The following is a 5,949-nucleotide window of genomic DNA, read 5'->3' on the forward strand; positions in this document are numbered from 1 at the left end:
TTTACATCATTCTGTCAAATCAGAATTTTTTCTATAGTGCTATATTTTAGTGCTAGTTCATCAGCATTACAGTGTGCTTAATTAAGTTAAACTGGTTTTAGTAACATGCCTGTGGCAAATTTTCCAATACTGTAAGCTTATGTTTGTGTTGCTAAGAGCAAGATAGGCACAGGGGCAACAGTTTAATAATCCCGCCTAGGGCACCATAAATCCTAAGGACGGCCCTGCCAGTTCCCTCAGCTTCTCCTCGTAAGTCATGTGCCTCAGCCCCCTAATCATTTTTGTTGCCCTCTGATGGACTCTCTGCAATTTGTCCACATCCTGTCTGTAGTAGGGGGACCAAAACTGAACGCAATACTGCAGGTGTGGCCTCACTAGTGCCAAATAGAGGGGACTAATCACTTCCCTCAATCTCCTGGCAATGCTCCTACTAATACAGCCCAATATGCCATTGGCCTTCTTGGCAACAAGAGCACACTGCTGACTCATGTCCAGCTTCTTGCCCACTGTAATCCTCAGATCCTTTTCTGCAGAACTGCCACTTAGCCATTTGGTTCCCAGCCTGTATGTAGCAGTGCAGGGAATTCTTCCTTCCTAAGCGCAGGATTCTGCACTTGTCCTTGTTGAACCTCATCAGACTTCTTTTGGCCCAATCCTCCAATTTGTCTATGTCACTGTGGACCCTATCCCTACCCTCCAACATATCTACCTCTCCCCCCAGCTTAGTGTCATCTGCAAACTTGCTGAGGGTACAACTAATCCCATCTTCCACATCATTAATAATTTTTTGATAACCTTCTCCAAAAAATGGCACTGTTCTGCAAGAAAGTCAACATCAAGAATTGGCTTCCACAGCAATATACAAAGATTACTAATTTGCAGGAAGCTGGCACCTTGCACCTTTCGTCATTAGTGATCATTAACAGAACCAATGCCTCCTTAATTTATTTTATTGACTCAGAGATGCAGAGTAGTAGCCCAAAGCTTTCTCAACACAGAGAGAACAGTAAGGGGTGAAACTGATGAAAATTTACCTGGATGAGACAAGGGTCATGTCATGTCTAAGTACCAGTTGGCATCTATGTAAAGGGCCTTGCCAGACCAAATCCAGTCAATATTGTCTTCAAAGAATGATAGAAAATCAATGAGAAAATTTAACTCTCTTTCCAGATGATGGCAGCCCAGATTCTCCAAGCTGACAATCACCTGGTACAGTAATGCTGTAAGAGATTTTACAGAAGGAAATTTTCTTCCATAACAATGACTGCACAGAATTTAAGAAAATGTTCTATGAATCAACTCACAGCCTAGGAATACAATGAATGTCACCTTCTCAAACCCCTGTTCTGCGCACTTTATCTGTCACTTGTCATCTCCCATGGTTAACTGTGATATGAAAGAGGACGTAATCAACAAAGACAGATAAAAAGGCAATGACTGGGAGGAAACTTGAGGGACAGGGCTCCAGATACATCTGGCAGCACAACTGAAAGAGCAACTCCTAAATGTGGAGGGTCAGGAAGAGGGAACAGAGGAAGAGAGGCAGAGATTGCAAAATAAGAGTAACTTGGTGAGAGACTAGATGGATGTAAAACCAAATTTAGGATGGCTCAAGCTCATGGAGAATTTTCAAATGCAAAAGGAAATTATGACTTGGACTCAAGACAGATAGGAATTTAGAGGAGATGATACAGGATGGAGCAGTATACATCATGCTCTTTATTGTATGTGGCTTGTTAGAAACAGAATAACACAAGAAGCACTTTCTATATGGCTGCTATAATTTTAACCATTGTACTGGATGCTAAGAAGACACAGGTGCTGGAATTATACAGTAAAGTCTTAAAATGATTGTTTTGTGGGCAGTTCCTTCAAAACAAAACAAAAATTCTGTGATAGAATGCCAACCAGTGTAGTTTTTTCCTGGTCATTTTTTTATTCATTGAAAAGTCAGTGCATACTCTTTGGGACACAATGTTAATTGATGGCTAGACCACAACCTCCATCGAAGAAACTTGCAGAAGGTGACATAGAGGTAGGAAAAGTCCAGAGGGTTGAACTTTTAGAGTTTTTTATGAAGCGTCTCCTGAAGGAAGAAACATGGAGAGGGCTGCAGAGTTTGGATAAGGAGAAACCTCCCAACTCTGTGGATCTTGGTGTTCTGCAGGAAAGAGCTCTCCAGATTGATGGAGGGAAAAGTGTTCGACATGGATGGCTCCTCCTCCTCATGGCTCTGCTGGGTCCAGGCAGTGTTTCTCCTGCAGAAGTCATGCCATCGATACTGGTGAAATTCTCCAGACTCCATTTTGTAGTCTTAAGCTCCATTTTGTGTCCCTGGCTTCTTCCTTGAATAAGCAGAAGTCACTTCACCAACTGAAAGCTGCCAGTCACTTACCTATTTATGTTGTAGGTCACATGACCAGAGCTATAGTTAAAATGCTGTATCTGAGCTGAGCATGCCCACTGGTGAGAGTTACATAAAATGAAGAATGGCCATGAAGTAGGCTAGAATTGGAGCCTGGGCTGCAAAGTCAGATGAAGAAATCATTGCTGTGAGGCAAAAACAATGCAAGTGAGCATATGGAGCAGGAGGTTAAGGAAAGGTCAAGCAGCTCCAGTCTGGGCTTGTTTGAGGCTTCTTCTCCGGGTAGCTAAGGATGAGGTAATGGTTAATAGAGAGCATGTTCAGTGTTAGAGGGCTTTCCCTCAACCCTCCCACTTCCCTGGTTTTGTCACGCAGACAGCAAGCAAGCAGAAGTCCAAAGTCCAGACAATGCAATGTTTATTGGGGTTAGTTTCCAAGCAAACATATTCCAAAGGCCTTCACATATATATTTCTATACACTGATATATATATATATATCACTATACACTGATAGCTCCCCAATGTTCTGTTCCCAGCTCTAATGCCACAGAGCATTTACCCTGTGTCCCCCTTCCCAGCTCTGATGCCACAGAGCCTTGCCTGTGCCCTATTCCCTGGTCCCCATTCCCTATTCCCATTCCCCCACCCTAGCAAGCATGATTCCAATTTCCCCTTTCACTGCCTGTTTGACCCCAGTTTATATAGTAATATTCTCAGCTATACTTTAACCAGTCATTTTATTGAAATTTGACTAACCAATCCTAACATATTGTAACATAATTCTCTAACCAATTACATCCCACTAACTTAATTAACTTACACCCAGCAAAATTAATTATACCGCAGACAGAAACAATTAGAGAACCAGACAGATTAACAATAGAAAAGTGGGGGCCATAAAGATAAAACAATATAGAAATGAGGGTTTCACAACCACAACTAATAAGTGATTTCTTGCCAGACAGGATGCTATCTTAAAATGTGTTTCTTTATCTGGTGGTGATTGTCATTATCAGGACAGGATCATCCCAACAACACCTTATTTCAATGTGACTGGTTTGGAATGTGAGGATATGACCAGATGCTTCCCAGCTTATGGCTTCCCCTGCTGCTAAGCCAAAGGCCTTAGCCCAGGGGTGGGCAAACTCTTTGGCCCGAGGGCCACATCTGGGTAGGGAAATTGCATGCAGGGCCATGAACGTAGGGCTGAGGCAGGGGGCTAGAATACAGGCAGGAGTGCGGGGTGTGGGAGCGAGTGCAGTGTGCAGGAAGGGGCTCAGGGCAAGGGATTGGGGCTAGGGTGACCAGACAGCAAATGTGAAAAATTGGGTGGGGGGGGGCAATAGGAGCCTATATAAGAAAAAGACCCAAAAATCAGGACTGTCCCTATAAAATCAGGACATCTGATCACCCTAATTGGGGCAGAGGATGGGTGCAGGGTGTATGAGGGGCTCAGGGCAGGGGGTTGGGGTGCAGGAGGGGTGCGAGGTGCAGTCAGGGGTCTTAGGGCAGGAAGTTAGGGGGCGGGGTGCAGGCAGGGTTCAGGATCCAGCCCGGTGCTGCTTACGTAAAGCAGCTCTGGGGTGGCAGCAGCATGCACTAAGGCCAGGGCACGCTCCCTGCGTGTCTGCCCTGGCCCCATGCCATGACACTCAAGGAAGCGCTGCAGCCCCTGGTGGAGGAGGGGGGTGGAGGACTCCACGTGCACTGCCCTTGCCGCACATCCAGGTACCTCCCCCAAACTCCTATTGGCTGCGGTTCCCTATTCCTGGCCAATGGGAGCTGCAGGAGGCAGTGCCTGGAGGCAAGGGTAATGCACAGAGCCCTCTGCCCCCCTGCCTAAGGGCCACAGGGAAGTGGTGCTGGCCGCTTCTAAGAGCGGCATGGGGCCCACGGCAACATGGGGGGCAATCCCGTAGGCTGGATCCAAAGCCCTGAGGGGCCAGATCTGGCCCGCTGGGCCGTAGTTTGTGCATCCCTGCCTTAGACTAAGAACAAGACCTCAGACTGTCCTAATGAGAAAAGGCCTATACACAGGTGGACTTGCGATTTTGATTCTTTGTTTTATACCTCTATAACTACATAAGTGATAAAAATACACCTAAATTCTTAAAGTATAGGCCTTTACAGGCAGGCCTGAATATCTATATCCTAACATTCAGTAAGGGTTAATACTAGATAGTATAAAATAAAATTCAGATACAGCGTATAAAAGGCAGTGTGCTGGCAGTCAGGAGCCAGCGAGAAGAGCTTCTGGAAAGGAGCAAGAAGAGCTGCTGGAAGAAGAGAGGTAGAAGGAGCGAGAATTTCGAAGGAACATTCCAAACTGACTGGAGCTGACCGCAGCAGCAGCAACAGAGTGCGTCATTTAGAATAATTTAGACTGTCTATTACTGCAGTTTCAATGCTCTTTAACTTGCAGTAAGAGACCTGTGTATGGTTTTTATTCTTAGAATACATTGTAGTCAGGATTATTAGTCACATTAATAAAAGATACTTTGTTTTTTGGAAAAATAACACTGCCTGTGTCAATCATTTTGTCAGACGGTTACTACCATTTCCTTTAGTGTTTTCTTACCTGTTTTGGAAACCCATGCTTCGGGAGGGACAGAATAAGGTAGCGATAGGCAGGTTATTCTAGGGGTACCCATATCCAGTTTTCAGGATAACACTGTCATTTTCTCAATCATCCTGTGGATTCAGTACTCAGTACCAGCTGCAGAGGAGACCCAGGGCAAATTAAGACAGCTTCAAGTTGTATTAAGGGAATCCAGCTGATCATCATAGAAAAGGGATCCCTGTAGGTACTCAATCCAATAATCCTAACAGATGGAATCCTGTGGGATACTGTGGCAAGGAAGAACAGGGCCCCAAAAGGTTGTACTCTCCTCCCTCATGGAATCACAGGGAAATCAGACTACAGATTACCTGTTTACTCATGGGTATTTCAGAGGTACTGGTAGGTATGCAGGTTACTTGGACTCTTCAATCCTTGTTCATTTCTCATGTGAATAGGATATTTCATAGAATATCAGAGGTGGAAGGGACATCAGAAGGTCATCTAGTCCCACCCCCTGCTCAAAATAGGACCAATCCCCAGACAGATCTTTACCCCAGTTCCCTAAATGGCCCCCCTCAAGGGCTGAACTCACAACACTCTGTTTAGCAGGCCAATGCTCAAATCACCAAGCTATCCATCCCCAAAACAGGAGCTACCAGGAGTGGGGTTTGAACCCACATAGACATGTGTCCATTGGATGTTAAGTCCAACACCTTAACCACTCGGCCATCCTGGTACAAGTTACAGTGTATTAATTCTCTGATGAACTGTGGACTACTCCTGCTAGCCACAATGTGCTAGAAACTGTGCTTGAATTCCTAGGCTATGCCATTTCTACCCAAAAGTATGCATTTCCCCTAATTCTCCACCCTCAGTTTTCCTGTTAAAAATAAACTCCAAATTGTGTCTATAATCACTTTACTTAATAATGAGTTGTTAGCCACTAGGTGTTGCTGCTGTTCGCTCATAGTCACACATTCACTCGTTTCACTGCCTGGCTTCCTCACCCTTGGAATTATTCATT

At 44.9% G+C, this 5,949-nt stretch overlaps 1 non-coding gene across 1 annotated transcript; it reads right to left on the reverse strand.

Moving 5' to 3' along the window:
- Nucleotides 1-5,578: 5,578 nt before the first annotated feature.
- On the reverse strand, nt 5,579-5,661 carry TRNAL-UAA. The gene has a single exon. It is a non-coding gene; the product is annotated as a tRNA-Leu (tRNA).
- Between the last annotated feature and the right edge of the window lie 288 nt (nt 5,662-5,949).

This window comes from Gopherus evgoodei, chromosome 2, assembly GCF_007399415.2.
Source record: "Gopherus evgoodei ecotype Sinaloan lineage chromosome 2, rGopEvg1_v1.p, whole genome shotgun sequence".
Taxonomy (NCBI): domain Eukaryota; kingdom Metazoa; phylum Chordata; order Testudines; family Testudinidae; genus Gopherus; species Gopherus evgoodei.